The sequence below is a fragment of the Arachis ipaensis genome, chromosome B8 (genome assembly GCF_059453495.1).
Source record: "Arachis ipaensis isolate K30076 ecotype BB chromosome B8, ASM5945349v1, whole genome shotgun sequence".
Taxonomy (NCBI): Eukaryota; Viridiplantae; Streptophyta; class Magnoliopsida; order Fabales; family Fabaceae; genus Arachis; species Arachis ipaensis.
In genome coordinates, this window is record NC_142443.1 from 12,908,715 (window position 1) to 12,930,971 (window position 22,257).

A 22,257-nucleotide genomic window follows, 5' to 3' on the forward strand; every position below is an offset into this window, starting at 1 on the left:
ATGCAAAGAGACCAGAAGAAGAAAAAGAAAGAAATAGTAGTTTGTTGAGAAACTTAATTCCTGCTTAGATTTATTACCTGCGCATGATTTGTTTTCTAAACAATAAAAGGTAGATCATAACATAGAGATTATATATGTATTATTATTATTATTATTATTATTATTATTATTATTATTATTATTAAGAAATGATATGCCTGCTGGCTGCTGCTAATGAACTTTGAAAGCTAATGGTGCTCGTGTCTATTGTAGCACTGATAATGATAGTGTTATAACAACTATGCTGGCTATACGGATAAAAGACTTATAGCACTAGTTTTAATTTTTAAAAATTTTGGTTTTAGATAATAGAAAAATTTTGGTTTTAGATAATATAAAAGACTTATAGCACTAATATTATTATCTTTTAACTTGTGTATTTCCGTTTATCAACTTTTGAATTTCTTATGCCATGATAAACTAATTATTGTCTAGTGTGCATTACTCTTGATGGATTGGTAAGGTATTGACTGTGCGTTAAATGTCCATTAAGTGTCTTTCCTTTGCTGCTTCTTTTAACTTGTATATTTTCCTTGATTAACTTTGTTTTATATTATTATTATTATTATTATCTATAGGCTGAAACCGATAAAGAAGCAGGAGATAATAAAGGAGTCTCAGATAAGTAGATTTTTCCAAAAAAAATTTCTCCAAATGTTCTGGATATCACACTTGTTGATCTTCCAGGCATAACAAAGGTTCTTGTTGGTGACCAGCCATCTGATATCGAAGCCCGAATCAGAACAATGATCATGTCATATATCAAAGTTCTCTCCTGTCTCATTCTAGCTGTCACACCAGCTAATTCGGATTTGGCTAATTTAGATGCTCTTCAGATGGCGGGAATTGCTGATCCGGATGGTGTGCTTTTGCTTCCTAATGCCTTAAGCTCTATTCTTTTCACATTTCTGTGATTGCTTTAAACTATTTATTGTTCTGTTGCAGGAAATAGAACGATTGGTGTAATCACAAACGTCCAGTACACTCTTTCAACATACATTTGTGAAATATATAATGTTATTTCAAAGTTCTAACAAGCTTAGGCGCTCGTATGGCCCGTCCTACAGTTAGATATCATGGACAGGGGTACTGATGCCCGGAATCTGTTACTAGGAAAAGTTGTTCCTCTTCGACTTGGTTATGTGGGTGTTGTAAATCGTTGTCAGGAGGGGCACTTGCCATTGCTCGTGCCAATAAATTGGTCATACTTGAGAATTCTGCCTTTTATGTAGCATGGTAATTATATTAATTTCCCCTTTTTTTTTTGAAAAAAAATCACATATATATTTAATATTTTCTATTGTTTATTGATGAACTTCTATCATCTAGCCCTGAAGCTTGTGCTGCAATATTGTGGAAATCTTCCAAAGCTGCTCTTAAGGTAATGAATTTAAATCAGTTCTGACTTTTGGCTTACTTTGAATATCTGAGCAATTTTATAGCGACTTTAGTTAGTTTTGTATAGGCTGCTGAAAAGCCAATAATTATGGTGCACGAAATTGTGATGTCCAGGCTCAAACTATTCCTGGCACGTGAGCAACTTGGTACGCGTAATCGTGATTACACATTCATAATTTGGCACAACTTCGATACAACTAACCAGCAAGTGCACTGGGTCGTCCAAGTAATACCTTACGTGAGTAAGGGTCGAATCCCACGGAGATTGTTGGTATGAAGCAAGCTATGGTCACCTTGTAAATCTCAGTCAGGCAGATATAAAGTGATAATGGTGTTTTCGAATATTATATAATAAAATAGGGATAGAGATACTTATGTAATTCATTGGTAGGAATTTCAAATAAGCGAATGGAGATGCTTTTCGTTCCTCTGAACATCTGCTTTCCTGCTATCTTCATCCAATCAGTCTTACTCCTTTCCATGGCTGGCTTTATGTGATACATCACCACTGTCAATGGCTACTTTCGGTCATCTCACGGGAAAATGATCCAATGCCCTGTCACGGCACGGCTAATCGTCTGGAGGCATCACCCTTGTCAATGGCTTCATCTTATCCTCTCAGTGAATAATATGCTCACGCACCCTGTCACGGCACGGCTATTCATCTGTCGGTTCTCGATCATGCCAGAATAGGATTTACTATCCTTTTGCGTCTGTCACTAACGCCCTGCAATCGCGAGTTCGGAGCTCGTCACAGTCACTCAATCATTGAATCCTACTCGGAATACCACAGACAAGGTTTAGACTTTCCGGATTCTCTTGAATGCCGCCATCATTCTAGCTTACGCCACGAAGATTCTGGTTAGGAGATCTAAGAGATATTCATTCTAGCTTATTTCATGTAGAACGGAAGTGTTTGTCAGGCACGCGTTCATAAGGGAGAAGGATGATGAGCGTCACACATAATCATCACCTTCATCACGTTCTTGGGTGCGAATGGATATCTTAGAAGCGAAATAAGATGAATTGAATAGAAAACAGTAGTACTTGCATTAATCTTTGAGGAACAGCAGAGCTCCACACCTTAATCTATGGAGTGTAGAAACTCTACCGTATGAAAATACATAAGTGAAGGTCCAGGCATGGCCGAGATGGCCAGCCCCCTAAAACGTGATCACAGGATCAAAATACAATCCAGGATGCCAAATACAATAGTAAAAGGTCCTACTTATAATAAACTAGCTACTAGGGTTTACATGAGTAAGTAATTGATGCATAAATCCACTTCCGGGGCCCACTTGGTGTGTGTTTGGGCTGAGCCTGAGTGTTGCACGTGCAGAGGCCATTTGTGGAGTTGAACGCCAGCTTCTGTGCCAGTTTGGGCGTTCAACTCTGGTTTTGGATCCTTTTCTGGCGCTGGACGCCAGATTTGGGCAGAGAGCTGGCGTTGAACGCCAGTTTACATCGTCTATTCTTGGCCAAAGTATGGACTATTATACATTTCTGGAAAACCCTGGATGTCTACTTTCCAACGCAATTGGAAGCTCGCCATTTCGAGTTCTGTAGCTCCATAAAATCCACTTTGAGTGCAGGGAGGTCAGAATCCAACAGCATCAGCAGTCCTTTTTCAACCTCTGAATCTGATTTTTGCTCAAGTCCCTCAATTTCAGCCAGAAAATACCTGAAATCACAGAAAAATACACAAACTCATAGTAAAGTCCAGAAATGTGAATTTAACATAAAAACTAATGAAAACATCCCTAAAAGTAACTAGATCCTACTAAAAACATACTAAAAACAATGCCAAAAAGCGTATAAATTATCCGCTCATCACAACACCAAACTTAAATTTTTGCTTGTCCCCAAGCAACTGAAAATCAAATAGGATAAAAAAGAAGAGAATATACTATAAATTCCAAACTATCAATGAAACATAGCTTCAATCATATGAACGGGACTTATAGCTTTTTGCCTCTTGAATAGTTTTGGCATCTCACTTTATCCATTGAGGTTCAGAATGATTGGCATCTATAGGAACTCAGAGTTCAGATAGTGTTATTGATTCTCCTAGTTCAGTATGATGATTCTTGAACACAGCTGTTTTATGAGTCTTGGCCGTGGCCCTAAGCACTTTGTTTTCCAGTATTACCACCGGATACATAAATGCCACAGACACATAATTGGGTGAACCTTTTCAGATTGTGACTCAGCTTTGCTAAAGTCCCTAATTAGAGGTGTCCAGGGTTCTTAAGCACACTCTTCTTTTGCTTTGGACCTTGACTTTAACCGCTCAGTCTCAAGTTTTCACTTGACACCTACATGCCACAAGCACATGGTTAGGGACAGCTTGGTTTAGCCGCTTAGACCAGGATTTTATTCCTTTAGGCCCTCCTATCCACTGATGCTCAAAGCCTTGGGATCCTTTTTATTGCCCTTGCCTTTTGGTTTTAAGGGTTATTGGCTTTTTCTGCTTGTTTTTTTTTTCTTTTTCTTTCCATTTTTTTTCGCCCTTTTTTTTTTCTGCAAGCTTTGTTCTTTGCTGCTTTTTCTTGCTTCAAGAATCATTTTTATGATTTTTCAGATTATCGAATAACATGTCTCCTAGTCATCATTCTTTCAAGAGCCAACATATTTAACATTCTTAAACAACAACTTCAAAAGATATATGCACTGTTCAAGCATACATTCAGAAAACAAGAAGCATTGTCACCACATCAATATAATTAAACTAAGTTCAAGGATAAATTCGAAACTCATGTACTTCTTGTTCTTTTGAATTAAAACATTTTTCTTTTAAGAGAGGTGATGGATTCATAGGACATTCATAACTTTAAGACAAAGTTACTAACTACTAATGATCATGTAATGAAGACACAAACACAAATAAGCACATAACATAGAAAATGAAAAACAGAAGAAATAAGAACAAGGAATGAATCCACCTTAGTGATGGTGGTGTTTCCTTCTTGAGGAACCAATGATGTCCTTGAGCTCTTCTATGTCTCTTCCTTGTCTTTGTTGCTCCTCCCTCATTGCTTTTTGATCTTCTCTTATTTCATGAAGCATGATGGAGTGCTCTTGATGTTCCACCCTTAGTTGTCCCATATTGGAACTCAATTCTCCTAGGGAGGTGTTGATTTGCTCCCAATAGTTTTGTGGAGGAAAGTGCATTTGAGGCATTTCCGGAATCTCATGGAAATGAGCTTCTTGCGCCTCTTGAGCTCCATGACTGGGCTCTCTTGCTTGCTCCATCTTTTTCTTAGTGAAGGGCTTGTCCTCTTTGATGAGGATATCTCCCTCTATGTCAATCCCAGCCGAATTGCATAGGTGGCAGATGAGGTGAAGAAAGGCTAACCTTGCCATGGTGGAGGACTTGTCAGCCACCTTGTAGAGTTCTTGAGGTATAATCTCATGAACTTCCACCTCTTCTCCAGTCATGATGCTATGGATCATGATGGCCCGGTCTATAGTAACTTCAGACCGGTTGCTAGTGGGAATGATTGAGCATTGAATAAACTCCAACCATCCTCTAGCTACAGGCTTGAGGTCCAATCTTCTTAGTTGAACCGGCTTGTCTTTGGAGTCAATCTTCCATTGAGCTCCTTCTACACATATGTCCATAAGGACTTGGTCCAACCTTTGATCAAAGTTGACTCTCCTTGTGTAGGGGCGTGCGTTCTCTTCCATGTATGGCAAATTGAACGCCAACCTCACATTCTCTGGACTAAAATCTAAGTATTTCCCCCGAACCATTGTAACATAGTTCTTTGGATCCGGGTTCTTACTTTGATCATGGTTCTTGGTGATCCATGCATTGGCATAGAACTCTTGAACCATTAAGATGCCGACTTGTTGGATGGGGTTTGTTAGAACTTTCCAACCTCTTCTTTGAATTTCATGTCGGATCTCCGGATACTCATTTCTTTTGAGTTTGAAAGGGACCTCAGGGATCACCTTCTTCTTGGCCACAACATCATAGAAGTGGTCTTGATGGGCTTTGGAGATGAACCTTTCCATCTCCCATGACTCGGATGTGGAAGCTTTTATCTTCCCTTTCCCTCTTCTAGAGGATTCTCCGGTCTTAGATGCCATCAATGGTAATGGAAAAACAAAAAGCTTATGCTTTTACCACACCAAACTTAGAATATTGCTCGCCCTCGAGCAATAAACAAAAGAATAGAAGAAGAAGAAGAAGAAATATGGAGAGGGAGAGGGATATGTGGTTTCGGCCAAGAGGAGTGTAGAGGGGTGTGTTGTGTGAATTTGATGAAGAATGGAGGGCTTTATATAGGGAAGGGAGGGGGGGAAAGGTTTCGGCCATATGGGTGGGTTTGGGTGGGAAATTGGTTTTGAACTTTTGAAGGTAGGTGGAGTTTATGAGGTAGGTTTATGGGGAAGAGTGGATGGATGTGAGTGGTGAAGAGGTGATGGGGAAGAGAGTTTGAGGTGATTGGTGAAGGGTTTTTGGGGAAGAGTGTTTATGGGGTTGTGTGAAAGAGAGTGGTGAGAAGAAGTGAGTGGAGGTAGGTGGAGTTTATGAGGTAGGTTTATGGGAAAGAGTGGATGGATGTGAGTGGTGAAGAGGTGATGGGGAAGAGAGTTTGAGGTGATTGGTGAAGGGTTTTTGGGGAAGAGTGTTTATGGGGTTGTGTGAAAGAGAGTGGTGAGAAGAAGTGAGTGGAGGTAGGTGGGGATCCTGTGGGGTCCACAGATCCTGAGTGGATCCTATGGGGTCCACAGATCCTGAGTGGATCCTGTGGGGTCCACAGATCCTGAGGTGTTCAAGGATTTACATCCCTGCACCCATTAGGCATGTAAAAATGCCTTTGTACCCAACTCTGGGCGTTCAGCGCCAGGTTGGTGGCCATTTTGGGCGTTCAACGCCCATTTGTGTGCCATTTCTGGCGTTGAACGCCAGAACCATGCCTGTTCTGGCGTTCAGCGCCCAGAAGCTGCCCATTTTGGGCGTTCAGCGCCAGAACCATGCTCTGTTCTGGCGCTGAACGCCAGACAGATGCTCCTCCAGGGTGTGATTTTTCTTCTGCTGTTTTTGATTCCATTTTTAATTTTTATATTTATTTTGTGACTCCACATGATCATGAACCTAAGAAAACATGAAAAACAATAAAAATAAGAATTAGATAAACACTGGGTTGCCTCCCAACAAGCGCTTCTTTAATGTCAATAGCTTGACAGTGGGCTCTCATGGAGCCTCACAGATGTGCAGAGCTTTGTTGAGACTCTCCAACACCAAACTTAGAGTTTGGATATGGGAGTTCAACACCAAACTTAGAGTTTGGTTGTGGCCTCCCAACACCAAACTTAGAGTTTGACTGTGGGGGCTCTGGTTGACTCTGCTTGGAGAGAAGCTTTTTCTGCTTCCTCTCCATGGTTGCAGAGGGAGATCCTTGAGTTTTAAAGACAAGGGAGTCCTCATTCCATTGAAGGAATATTTCACCTCTGTCAACATCAATCACAGCTCTTGCTGTGGCCAGGAAAGGTCTTCCTAGGATAATGGATTCATCCTCTTCCTTTTCAGTATCCAGGACTATGAAATCAGCAGGGATGTAAAGGCCTTCAACCTTTACTAACACGTCCTCTACTTGTCCATAAGCCTGTTTTCTTGAACTGTCTGCCATCTCTAATGAGATTTTAGCAGCTTGCACCCCATAGATTCCCAGTTTCTCTATTACAGAGAGGGGCATGAAGTTTATTCCTGAACCAAGGTCACACAGAGCCTTAAAGATCATGGTGCCTATGGTGCAGGGTATTATGAACTTTCCAGGATCCTGTCTCTTCTGAGGCAATGTCAGTTGATCCAAATCACTTAGTTCATTGATGAACAAGGGAGGTTCAACTTCCCAAGTATCAATGCCAAATAATTTGGCATTCAGCTTTATGATTGCACCAAGAAACTTGGTAGTTTGCTCTTCAGTAACATCCTCATTCTCTTCAGAAGAGGAATACTCATCAGAGCTCATGAAGGGCATAAGGAGGTTCAATGGGATCTCTATGGTCTCCAGATGAGCCTCAGAGTCCTTTGGTTCCTCAGAGGGAAGCTCCTTATTGATCACAGGACGTCCCAGGAGGTCTTCCTCCTTGGGATTCACGTCCTCTCCTCTCCTCACAGGTTCGGCCATGGCGCTTATGTCAATGGCCTTGCACTCTCCTTTTGGATTCTCTTCTGTATTGCTTGGGAGAGTACTAGGAGGGATTTTAGTGATCCTTTTACTCAGCTGGCCCACTTGTGCTTCCAAATTTCTAATGGAAGACCTTGTTTCATTCATGAAACTTACAGTGGCCTTAGATAGATCAGAGACTAGATTTGCTAAATTAGAAGCATTTTGTTCAGAGTTCTCTGTCTGTTGCTGAGTTGATGATGGAAAAGGTTTATTATTGTTAAACCTGTTTCTTCCACCATTATTAAAGCCTTGTTGAGGCTTTTGATCCTTCCATGAGAAATTTGGATGATTTTTCCATGATGAGTTATAGGTGTTTCCATAAGGTTCACCTAAGTAATTCACCTCTGCCATTGCAGGGTTCTCAGGATCATAAGCTTCTTCTTCAGAAGATGCCTCTTGAGTACTGTTGGATGCAGCTTGCATTCCATACAGACTCTGAGAGATCATATTGACTTGCTGAGTCAATATTTTATTCTGAGCCAATATGGCATTCAGAGTATCAACTTCAAGAACTCCCTTCTTCATAGGCGTCCCATTATTCACAGGATTCCTTTCAGAAGTGTACATGAACTGGTTATTAGCAACCATGTCAATGAGTTCTTGAGCTTCTGCAGGCGTTTTCTTTAGGTGAATGGATCCACCTGCAGAAGTGTCCAGTGACATCTTTGATAGCTCAGATAGACCATCATAGAATATATCCAGGATGGTCCATTCTGAAAGCATGTCAGAAGGACACTTTTTGGTCAACTGTTTGTATCTTTCCCAGGCTTCATAGAGGGATTCACCTTCTTTCTGTCTGAAGGTTTGAACATCAGCTCTAAGCTTGCTCAGCTTTTGAGGAGGAAAGTACTTGGCTAAGAAAGCCGTGACCAGCTTATCCCAAGAGTTCAGGCTATCTTTAGGTTGAGAGTCCAACCATAATCTAGCTCTGTCTCTTACAGCAAAAGGGAAAAGCATGAGCCTGTAGACTTCAGGATCTACTCCATTAGTCTTAACAGTATCACATATCTGCAAGAATTCAGTTAAGAACTGAAAAGGATCTTCAGATGGAAGTCCATGAAACTTGCAGTTCTGCTGCATCAGAGAAACTAATTGAGGTTTCAGCTCAAAGTTGTTTGCTCCAATGGCAGGAATGGAGATGCTTCTTCCATGTAATTTGGAATTTGGTGCAGTAAAGTCACCAAGCATCTTCCTTACATTATTATTATTTTCGGCTGCCATCTCCTTTTCCTGTTCGAAAATTTATGAAAGGTTATCTCTGGATTGTTGTATTTTAGCTTCTCTTAATTTTCTCTTCAGAGTCCTTTCAGGTTCTGGATCTGCTTCCACAAGAATGTTCTTATCCTTGCTCCTGCTCATATGACAAAGAAGAAGGCACAAAAAAATAATAATAATAATGGAGATCCTTTATACCACAGTATAGGGATCCCTGTGTGAGTGGAAGAAAAGAGGGGGAGACAAAGAATGTAGTATAATGACAGAAACACAACTGTGAGGAGGCTAGAGATGTGAGATGAGATGTTAGGATATGAATGAATAAATAGAATGAGATGGGAGAGGGAGAATTTTCGAAAATATTTTTGAAAAAGAGTTAGTGATTTTCGAAAATGGTTTTTGAAAAATGTTAGTTTTTTTTTTTTCGAAAATTTTTTGAAATCAAAAATAAAAATAAAAATAATTAGTTAATTAAAAAGAAATTTTTGAAAAAGGGGGAGATATTTTCGAAAATTAGAAAGAGAGAATTAGTTAGGTGGTTTTGAAAAAGTTAAGAAACACAAAAAGTTAGTTAGTTAGTTGAAACAAATTTTGAAAACCAATTTTGAAAAGATAAGAAGTTAGGAAGTTAGAAAAGATATTTTGAAAAGATATTTTTGAAAAAGATAAGATAAGAAGATATTTTTGAAAAGATATGATAGGAATTAGTTTTTGAAAAAGATTTGATTTTTAAAATCACAATTAATGACTTGATTCATAAGAAATCACAAGATATGATTCTAGAACTTAAAGTTTGAATCTTTCTTAACAAGCAAGTAACAAACTTCAAATTTTTGAATCAAAACATTAATTGATTATGTTATTTTCGAAAATTTGGTATAAAAATAAGAAAAAGATTTTTGAAAAATATTTTTGGAATTTTCGAAAATAACTAAGAATTTTGAAAAAGATTTGATTTTTGAAAAAGATTTTGAAAAAGATAAGATTTTCAAATTGAAAATTTGATTTGACTCATAAGAAACAATTTGATTTTAAAAATTTTTGAAAAAGTCAATCCAAATTTTCGAATTTGATGAGAGAAAAAGGGAAAGATATTTTTTTTTATTTTTGAATTTTATGATGCAAGAGAAAAACACTAAAAGGATGCAATGCATGAAATTTTTAGATCAAAACAATGAATGCATGCAAGAATGCTATGAATGTCAAGATGAACACCAAGAACACTATGAATGTCATGATGAACATCAAGAACATATTTTTGAAAAATTTTTAATGCAAAGAAAACATGCAAGACACCAAACTTAGAATTCTTTAATGCTTAGACACTAAGAATTCAAGAATGCATATGATAAACATGAAAAGACACAAAACAAAAAATCATCAAGATCAAACAAGAAGACTTACCAAGAACAACTTGAAGATCATGAAGAACACTATGAATGCATGATATTTTCGAAAAAATGCAGGATGCATATGCAAGTGACACCAAACTTATGATATGACTCAAGACTCAAACAAGAAACATGAAATATTTTTTATTTTTATGATTTTCTAATTTTTTTGGATTTTTTTCGAAAAATTAATTGAAAAAAGAAAAATAAGGATTCCAAAATTTTTAATATGAATTCCAGGAATCTTGCATTCTTAGTCTAAAGCTTCAGTCCAGGAATTAGACATGGCTCACTAGCCAGCCAAGCTTTCAAAGAAAGCTCCAGTCCAAAACACTAGACATGGCCAATGGCCAGCCAAGCTTCAGCATTTTAACATCAGAGTATATTGATCTTGATAACAGATTGCAAGCCTCAGTCCAAATAAATTTAGACATGGCTTTACAACCAGCCAGGCTTCACATGCTTCATGAAACACTAGAATTCATTCTTAAAAATTTTGAATAATTTTTTTTTTTTTTGAAAACAAAGGAGAAAATTTTGAAATATTTTTGAAAAATTTTTGAAAACAAAACAAAAAGAAAATTACCTAATCTGAGCAACAAGATGAACCGTCAGTTGTCCAAACTCGAACAATCCCCGGCAACGGCGCCAAAAACTTGGTGTTGTTGCCGGGATTGGGATCTCAGACGATTCTTGGCGCCAAACAGGAACAATTAAGTCCCCGGCAACGGCGCCAAAAACTTGGTGCACGAAATTGTGATGTCCAGGCTCAAACTATTCCTGGCACGTGAGCAACTTGGTACGCGTAATCGTGATTACACATTCATAATTTGGCACAACTTCGATACAACTAACCAGCAAGTGCACTGGGTCGTCCAAGTAATACCTTACGTGAGTAAGGGTCGAATCCCACGGAGATTGTTGGTATGAAGCAAGCTATGGTCACCTTGTAAATCTCAGTCAGGCAGATATAAAGTGATAATGGTGTTTTCGAATATTATATAATAAAATAGGGATAGAGATACTTATGTAATTCATTGGTAGGAATTTCAAATAAGCGAATGGAGATGCTTTTCGTTCCTCTGAACATCTGCTTTCCTGCTATCTTCATTCAATCAGTCTTACTCCTTTCCATGGCTGGCTTTATGTGATACATCACCACTGTCAATGGCTACTTTCGGTCATCTCACGGGAAAATGATCCAATGCCCTGTCACGGCACGGCTAATCGTCTGGAGGCATCACCCTTGTCAATGGCTTCATCTTATCCTCTCAGTGAATAATATGCTCACGCACCCTGTCACGGCACGGCTATTCATCTGTCGGTTCTCGATCATGCCGGAATAGGATTTACTATCCTTTTGCGTCTGTCACTAACGCCCTGCAATCGCGAGTTCGGAGCTCGTCACAGTCACTCAATCATTGAATCCTACTCGGAATACCACAGACAAGGTTTAGACTTTCCAGATTCTCTTGAATGCCGCCATCATTCTAGCTTACGCCACGAAGATTCTGGTTAGGAGATCTAAGAGATATTCATTCTAGCTTATTTCATGTAGAACGGAAGTGTTTGTCAGGCACGCGTTCATAAGGGAGAAGGATGATGAGCGTCACACATAATCATCACCTTCATCACGTTCTTGGGTGCGAATGGATATCTTAGAAGCGAAATAAGATGAATTGAATAGAAAACAGTAGTACTTGCATTAATCTTTGAGGAACAGCAGAGCTCCACACCTTAATCTATGGAGTGTAGAAACTCTACCGTATGAAAATACATAAGTGAAGGTCCAGGCATGGCCGAGATGGCCAGCCCCCTAAAACGTGATCACAGGATCAAAATACAATCCAGGATGCCAAATACAATAGTAAAAGGTCCTACTTATAATAAACTAGCTACTAGGGTTTACATGAGTAAGTAATTGATGCATAAATCCACTTCCGGGGCCCACTTGGTGTGTGTTTGGGCTGAGCCTGAGTGTTGCACGTGCAGAGGCCATTTGTGGAGTTGAACGCCAGCTTCTATGCCAGTTTGGGCGTTCAACTCTGGTTTTGGATCCTTTTCTGGCGCTGGACGCCAGATTTGGGCAGAGAGCTGGCGTTGAACGCCAGTTTACATCGTCTATTCTTGGCCAAAGTATGGACTATTATACATTTCTGGAAAACCCTGGATGTCTACTTTCCAACGCAATTGGAAGCTCGCCATTTCGAGTTCTGTAGCTCTATAAAATCCACTTTGAGTGCAGGGAGGTCAGAATCCAACAGCATCAGCAGTCCTTTTTCAACCTCTGAATCTGATTTTTGCTCAAGTCCCTCAATTTCAGCCAGAAAATACCTGAAATCACAGAAAAACACACAAACTCATAGTAAAGTCCAGAAATGTGAATTTAACATAAAAACTAATGAAAACATCCCTAAAAGTAACTAGATCCTACTAAAAACATACTAAAAACAATGCCAAAAAGCATATAAATTATCCGCTCATCAACGGCTCAAGAACATTATAGACTTGGAATTGTGGATGGTGTTATTCCTGTAAGGAAATTGAAAAGCTCTGCTAGAGATTTTGTCTCATGACCTTCTTTGTGTTTTGAGTTTTGAAATGATGTTAGTACTATGATCTTCATATAAGAACCATTAGGTGGTGCACATGCTGATCCTACTTGGACTTCTCAGCAAATTAAGCTTACACTCACTCAGGCCATGGAGGTAATTAATAAAAATAATCTCATCTTTGTGAACATGTGATTGCATTTTCTTCTAAATCAAGAAATCATAAAGATATACAGAAAAATGTGCATGGAATTAAGGTTGTGCATGGAAACTATCTCAAAACAAGATATGCAGAAAAATGTGCAAATTTTGTCATAGGACAAAGACATGTTTGTTTTCGAATTATTCACTTTCTCTAAAGAGATTTGTGTCTCATGGTATCTCTATATTTCTGTCTCGAGACAGTTACCAAAGAGGGGCTAATGCCTAAGTTATGACTTTTTGTATTTGCTCATTTGATCTAATGGAAAAAATTAAATATTAAATTAATTGAAAGAAAGAGAAAAATGTACAAGACCAACAATGGTGTTGGTATAGCAGTTAAGCCATACTACAGCCTAGGAGAAACAGTTTTGTAGAGAACACCAATTGGAAGAGCAAGCCTGACTCACCAACAAATTAAATTTACTGACCATTTTCAACAACAAAAAATTTAGCTCAGCAACTAATTTTTGGCATGAAATTGTATGGCATGAATCTGATTAAAATTGTATGGCATGTTTAGTTACTATTCCATGTATAGCCATGTTGAGAAGTTAGCTGAAGACATTAAAAAGGGGGCTGCTTCCGTGGAAGGAGTAGAAGCAAAACTCTAGAAATCTTTAGTTAATATGAAATTAATAATGAGTTCTTATTAAATAGCATATTTCTTGTGAGACTACTGGTTTAGTTTTCTCTTCTTCAAAATGCTGGTAGTTTGCTATTTATTTGAGCAACTATCTATTTCTAACGTTCAATTTTTGTAACACCCTACCACACAGAGCTTTACACCTAGGATGTAAAATAGAGGTGGCGAGGCGTCACGACCTCTAAAATAAAATACATACTTATAATAGTAGAAAGAATATAATAAACTAGGAGTCTTGAAAAGTGGGTAAAACAAAATCACAAAATAAAAAGCGCAACGCTCGAGTAAATGGAATTACTTACGTGCTAAGAAACTTAAGAGTTGAGGGTAGGAAAAGTAAAAGAGTAACAAGAGTGCCAATAATACAGAGGAACTAGCTCCTGACTCAGCCTGCGAAGTCAAGGCTGGCCGGAGAATATTTACATATATATACATAAGTATCCCAAACACCCAAAATACAGAATCAAGTCTCTAGCTCTCCTGTAGCCTCTATGAGGAACAAAATAAATAAGTTTCTTGGAGAGCAAGCTAAGTACATAAGTATATATATACAAACAGAGAACCCAAAATGTCCCAAGGACTACTCCGCTTCAAAGATCAAAACGCCTAGCGAGGAGCCTCTCGACCTGCATCTGAAAACAACAACACAGTATGGGATGAGAACTGGAGGTTCTCAGCATGGTAAAGGTTCCATGCGTATAATAAGTAAGGTCCTAGGAATGCCATAGGCAATTCTAGAACTCCGTTATCACAATTACAGAACTTAACCTCTAAGTAAAAGCCATAAATAAGGTTAGGTGTTCTAAGTACACTATAATCTTTTGTCTTAAACCTAACACCTAACACTCAACCCATTCACCATTCCTCCGTCCCTCCATCTTCCATAAATTCAGCAGAGACAAGCAACCAAACAAATTCACGCACAAGTAATAAGCAGATAGTGCAAATAGCAAGAATAGCAGGTAACAGGACATATATGTTCAATTAGGCAATCCCAGATAATGCATAGCAATCACACAAACAAATACACATGATGCATGCCTGTTCTATAGCTGATGAGGCTCATTTGTCGGTTATCCAGCCAACCCGACAAGTCCGAAAATCTTAGACTATCCCCCGTCGCGCATCCCCATGAGTCTATGCATAGATTTCATATTCATACATCATTCAAACATTCATTCATGAATCACTCAATGGGGGGCTATCCATACCGGGAATTTCTACGTGCCCGGTCACCCTTACGACGTAGGATCAACAGAGTATCGAGATCCAACCTGGAACACGTGGTGACGAGCCATGGTTCTGTTACCCAAGGAAACTCGTATCTCAGATGTCGTCATTCATAAACCATTTAATACTCATAATCATTGTCTAGTCATTTATCAAGCCATGGCATCATTACTTCATTCAATAACCAATTTCCTTTCACATAACTCATCACATTTACCTCTTTCTTCATTCCCAAGTTACCTTAAAATTGTAACTTCTGCTATTTACTAAGCTTACTAGTAGAATCTAAGGTTAACAGGGCAAAAATAGGAGTTTAGGGGTTCAAAACCAAGCTTAAATCTTAAAAACTCAGGTGCTAAAAAACAGGGCGTGTGCGTACGCACACACCTATGTGTGCGCACAGCTCAACAAGAAAGCAAAACGTGTACGTGCGCACACATCACTGGGTGTGCAAGCGCCTCGCCTGTGCTAGTGCCACCAATAGAAGGCCCATCTTGGCGTGTGCGTGCGCACGACTTTATGCAAACTTTATATCGTTTTTAAGCTTTTAAAACCTTCTTCAATTTAGAACAAATCTCTTCTTCATCCAAAATTTGTGGAGCAAGTTATGGACGACCAAAGTTCATAAAAGTTTACTTTTTACCAAAATATACCAAACCCCATTTTTTACTAAAACTTACATTCCCCTTTTACAGACCAGTCACGTTCATGCTCAACATCTCAAAATCATCAACATAACTTACCCTTCACCATCATACAACCATTTTGCATCCTTAGCTCAATCATATTATATTTCTCCAACTTTACACATTTTGTTCACAACCAACACACTAATCCAATTCCACATTTTATCATCATCATAGAATTCCTCACCATTAGCACAACATTATTCATCATAATAATACCAACCAATCCAAATAAACATCATTCACTATCTTAACCATACCATTACTTTACCACAATCATAAACCCTTCATTCAACACCATCATACTAACCTATATACATACATGCATTTGACTCCCATTATCAATTTATTCATCAACATCACAAACACTAAACATTTAACTCATTTATCCATTTCAACTTATCCTATAGTGCTCTAGCCTAAGTTTTCACAAAACCTTATATGTTAAACGCACGAAACCTAAACCATACCTTAGCCGATTCCCGCGTAGTTCTTCCAAGGCAACCCACTAGGAAAGATTGCAAGCTTCAATACCAAAATTTCAGCATCTAGTTTCCAACTCCAAGCTTCCAATTAAGCTTCCAACATTCCCAATTAGCTTCATACCATATATATACACCTCACCTATATCATATCATGAATACCCATACATATACACTTAATTTCCAACACACATAACCAAGAAATCCAATAGGGTTTAAGAGTTTTCACCTGACTAACGGAGAATTGGGACAAGACTCAGTAAGTCCACCAAGTTAATTTGATCCTAAACACCGAAATTACACAAAATTTCAACACAAGCCCAAGAAATTTGAAACTGGAAATGGGAGAATTGAGAAAGAAAATGTGACTTTCTTACCTCAAAATATTATGAGCTTTGTAGAGCTTGACACCGCGGATGCGTGGCCGCAGACGGCTCGTCAATTGGAGTTCCGGATTGAAAGTTACGTAGAATTGAAAATTAAATTGAATTTGGGGTTAGGGTTTGATGGTTTCCCCTTCCTTCAGTGTGTTCTTCATGTTGGAAGGAAATGAAATGAGCTTCAGCTCATTATATATAGTGAATTGGTTGGGCCCACAGGCCCGGTTTGGGTCTGGTTCGACCGGTTCGGCCCAATCTTCGGCCAATTTTTTTTTAAATTGGTGTCAAAATTCTCGTTTTGACAAACTCTATCCTATTTTGATATTAGTTTTGTATTTCTAATTGTTCTAATTAAAATTCGATTTATTGACTAATTATTTACCGATTTTAGCGGGGTTTACAATTTTCTTTTGCAGGTAATATTTATTCACACGAACATGAACAATGAAAATGTTGGAAGGGCCTGTAGCAAACTTTTTGAGCATCTCTAGAAAAACTCCCAATGTAATAGAACTAACAATATTTCTTAGTTTGATATTTTGTATAGGAGTTATTACTTTTGATTTGCAATACTAAAAAATCATATATTATGTTTAATACTTTGAGTTATATAATATTTTGTCTATAGATTATAATTTTGTTATTGTGGAATTTTAATAAAAAAATTATTTGTTTAGTACGATAAAAATAACAGTAAAAACTACATTTTTAAAAGATAAAAAATGTCACTTTTATCCGGTAAAAAGGGCGGTTTGTAGCTGTCATTTTAAACAACATAAAACGCCATTTTAACCCGATAAAAATGACGATTTCAAATGCCGTTTTAACCAATAAAAATGTTACTGTTAGGGTAAAACGACGGTTCAAAAATTCCATTTTAACCAATAAAAACGCCACTTTGTTAGGGTAAAATTGGTGGTTAAAAAAACGCCGTTTATACCCTGGAAATAACGGTAGTTTGAACCGCCGTTTTAACCAACCAAAAACCGCCGTTTTATTTGAAAATAATGGTGGTTTGAACTGCCATTTTAACCTATCTAAAAACCGCCGTTTTAACCCAGGAAATTGTGGCGATTTTCTGAAAACCGCCGTAATAACCAAAATGGCGCCTAGAATTACGTCGCTTTCTAAAATCACCATTCTTGGTAATAATGGCGGTTCAAACCGCTGTAAATACCCAAAAAACTGCCGTTTTAACCAGAATTTTTTGTAGCGTCATACGATTCGTAGTTAAAAATCCTGAATTGTTAGAAGCAATTAATGATTCAGAGGGTGGGAAGATCAAATCCTTTACAATGAGAGAAGCTTTATAAGGTATTCATACCTGAGGGACTCATGTTTTATAATATGCCTGTGTGCTATGCTTGGAGTCGGTATTTGGTAGAACATAGCTCCTGAGCAATTGCTCTTAAGACCGTCTGCTTTGTGCTCCCCGAAAATCTAAACTCCTTTTTTCAATTAATAGATACTAAAAAATAAATATTAATATTCTACAGTAGACATAAAATATTTAGAGTAATAAGCTAAATTTCAAGAAGCCAATTTGCAAATAAAGCAGAATTTTTTCTCTAGAAAATTTACTTAAACCAAATCATAATATGGAACATCTACTAATTATGCATCAGAGCCTTTTCCCTTTGAATCCAGCTCCAACCAGCAAATACCCATGTTTTACTGGCTTAATGCCTTGAGACCTTTCCCTTGCTCTAGTCCATTTTTTGAGGAGAAAGAAAAAATAAATATTGAAGAAGAAGAAAAAAAATTCACAAAAAAAATCCATCTTTGAGCTTTCATGATAAAAGACTAAATAAACAACTATCAAATACACAAAAATCTTAATAAAATAGAAAATATTATTATATATTAATATGAAATCACTGTGATACACAATTAGGATTATCTGCATTTCATCTGCAAGATGCACAAAAGGAATATGTTTTGTAAAAAGTAACATCTAAGTGATTAATATTGCACCAACTACAAAAATAAAATTTTAACACAATAGTATAAAATCAACAAAAAGAAGAAACAACCTAATAAGCATGACACAGATAGCTAGCAATAAAATCCCAAAAGATAAAAAATAGATACTTTATACGCACCGGTAGAAGATTATTTGAAACTGCCGAAAGGAGTGCTGTCATAATCAAGGTAAATCAGCCATTACCACCTTAGCTCCTTTGACAACCCAGCACAATCTTATCCTTCAACCAAAATATAAGTAGGTTAAACTGAATAAAGCTTCAGGTTAGATTGCCAGATACGAAAAGTCTATGAAATTGAGCTAGTTTTAAAGAAAAAGTCGAAAAATGAAGTAGAACCATTCATTTTCTAAATATGCAACTACTTGAAACTCCTTAAACCGTATTCCATTGAATGAGTCCTAATTGCAACAAAAACTTAATCCCCTTTTCGACCATGGCTAACATCAAAGAAGAATTATTATCGCTATTACAAATCTAAAAGTTTGTACTCTTTGTGAACCAACATCATAGTCATGCAAGTATATGTATCACACATATGGCCACATTGGATTGTTAAAATATTTAACTTTCCTTCACTTGCCTGAAAAAAGAAAATAAAGTGAAAGTAAGTAATAAAATAAAAATTCAGTCCAGCAATCAGGCCGATGTACTCTCACACAATGAATTCAAAACGAAATAGTAGATAACAACCAGAATGAGTCTGAGATGCCAAAAACCATCCAAAAATAATAGTAGAATGACACTTTTCATCACACTCAGGCACTAAAACATAGCCTTCAAACAATTATTCGCCTCCACATAAAAAAAAATCTCAATCAGTAGGAAAAGATATGGTACAGAAGTAGCTAAAATTAGGATTTTCAGAGGCAACTAAAAATCTAAATAGCGTATATGGTGTAATTAGAGGATATGGAACGAACCTGCTGCACTCGGTGAACTTAAACAAAACCTGATTAAGCTACTTAAATTTTTTATTTAACTATTTCCTTAAACATAACCAAATCATTAGGCACGGGAACAAAAAGTTGTAAACATTTAGTTTTCAAATAACAAAAAGTTTATATATAATTTATAGATTTAACACACTATACTCTTCTCCAAAGCATAAACTAATTAACTAAACCTCATAATTGTCCAAATACTCGGCAACCATACAAAGGAAACAAATAATAAACAAAAATTGATAGGGATTCTCTTACCCTCACTAATTCAAAATTAACTAATCATTTTTTTCTCATTGGTAATTTTCTTTTCAATCTGACATAGAAATGAACATAAAAAACGGTATACCTTTTTTAAATTCCTCACTTTTAAAGGTAGTAGAACTCTCAATAACCACAGGCTTTAGAGATATTTCAATTGCAGAAATCTTCACATCCTAATTTGATTCTTATTAGCATATATTTTAACATGAAAATATAACAACTAAATTAATAAGAAAAAAGAGAGAGCACAATCCAAAAATAAATCCGAATCAAGCATTGGCCAAATGTCAACAACAGTGAAGAATAATAGTTTCATAATCACACACAACTTCAACATAAAAATCACAAAAATCTATTTACATCAAAATATAACAGTTTGGAACAAAAACTTAATCCCATAAAAGCCTGTAAATTTTGAAAGACATTCAAAGAAACCTTAGAATTAAACAAAGTGAATTCATAATTATGTGAAATACAATAATACCAAGAAAAGACGATGATGATAAACAAAATTAATTTCAGAAATAAAAACCTTACCCACTTTGAATCCGACTGAGATAATGAGAAAGATTCAAGGCAAAGATGCAACACCGCACATAACCTACACCAACGACCAGAGTGGTGGAGTTTCTTCCAAGCATCATAACGGCAGAGAATTTTTTCTAGCGACAGCACATGCGAAAACCAAACTACTTTCACCTTGATGAAAATAAACATTCAGAACAACTCAAACCATCGGAAAAGAAAACACATACCCAAACCCCAAATCAAAGACAACCAAAACACAAACGAAAATCCTAAATCACAGTTGATCTTGCCTTCCATAGATGCATCTGGGTGAAATACCCCCAATGATCGAAAAAATTCTCCAAACTCAATGACACCATTTTTCTTGAGACCAAACAGATAAAAAAAATCTACCAAGGAGAAACAAAAGTGACCATGCATTAGCAGGAGATTAAGACATAAAATAAAGCTAAGCTAACATTATACACTTTCGAACCATAATAGATGATTATCCATTAGAAAATTATCAATAAAATTTTATTTTAGGCTTTATCCATGGAATATATGTACCATCACAGGATTACACAACAGAACCAAAATATATATATAGTAATAATCTTTCTCAATATCTGATTTAATTATAAAGTAATTAAATCCCAAGAGCTGAGAAGATACGCAAACAGAAAAATACCAACTCTTTGCAAAAATTACGAAATAGCACACAGACCAACTAAACTTAAATATTCAACAACTTAAAATTTACATCAAAATGTTATCTTTGCAATTTTCAGATCTCAGATTTGGAAAAATTCAAATGACCAAGAAATTATGATAATCATAAGCTCGAGACCCCCAGGAGATGACTTTAACCCACTGTTATCCATTATCATCTTTAGCACCACTGCTTATCCTCAAAAGAACCGAAAAAATGTCAAAAAGGGGAAAATCAAAATTTAAAGACAAATTAAGATAGGATTGCAATGAAATCGAAATAGGAGAGGAGTAACCAAGATCCAAATTACAGTGAAAAGTATGGCTCCTCACCTGGCGAAACTCCTCGAAACCCTCGCTTGTGACCAGACAGCTATAGAGGAGGAGCCTGGTAAGTGTTGAACCCGTATTTTCCGTAACCGTCACCATCCATCGGACCGAACCCTTCACCAGGGCCGATTGGGAAGAAACCTACAGTCCTACTGGGAGAGCGATATGGCGGAGTTTGGAAGCCATAGCCGCCAGAGTAGAAGTGCGCGGGGCTCTGACAAGAGTTGTGGGGTATGTCATTGGAAAATCAGGGAAGTGAGAGTACAACCTCGAAGAGTGATGGTGGCCATGAGAATCATCGTTGTTGTTGTTTCTGTAGCGGTCTCCTCTGTACCTATCCAGCTTGGCCAATACTAAATTGGAATAATACCCTAACACCAGAAGAGATAGTTAGAGAGAGAGAGAGAGAGAGAGAGAGGATTTTTCATGTGAGATCTAACCTGTTTAGGATTTGTTTCAGGTTTATCGTAGCTGAACTCTTCTTCGGTCGAGGCGTCGCTGTCGCCGCTGCGATTTGCACCGGCCCAGACCAGAGAAACCGCGAGAGGCAGTTAGCCAGAGATCAAGAGAGAGCAGACCAGCGAGAGAGAAGGGAATACCGTAAAATGAAGGAAAGAGAACAAAAAGGAGAAGATGAGTGAGAGAGATTGCTATTATGGAGAAAAGAAGAATAGGAAAGAAAACCATTGGAGCTAGGGTTCAAAGTAATCATGACCTGTGGCACCAAATTCCTAAAAACAGCGTCATGCGAGAGGAAATTTGGATAAGTGTCACATGTACGATCGAATGAGAAGCAAACATGTATACCATTCAAAAGGAGATTTCATAAACGAAAAAAAATTCCAGCTAAAATATGAATCGACGTGAGATACAGAAAAATTTTCAGCTCGAAAATAAAACCACGCGAATTCTATTATTTATAAATATTCTTTTTGGTGGGGTTTAAAATACCTTAGGAGGAGAACTTCATACAGAAACAAAGCCGAAAAACAAAAAACAAAACCGGAAAACTTGAGGTAAAACCTCTCAAATTTTGGGACTCACCTAAGAGAGGTAACTAGATTTCTAGTTGATGATGAACAAACAAGAGATTACCTTAGCTTATCCACTCTAATTT

General features: G+C 37.4%; 1 non-coding gene across 1 annotated transcript; it reads left to right on the forward strand.

The window, feature by feature from the left end:
* Window positions 1-8,336: 8,336 nt before the first annotated feature.
* On the forward strand, window positions 8,337-8,444 carry LOC148547243 (small nucleolar RNA R71). The gene has a single exon (XR_015897665.1). It is a non-coding gene; the product is annotated as a small nucleolar RNA R71 (small nucleolar RNA).
* Window positions 8,445-22,257: the final 13,813 nt, after the last annotated feature.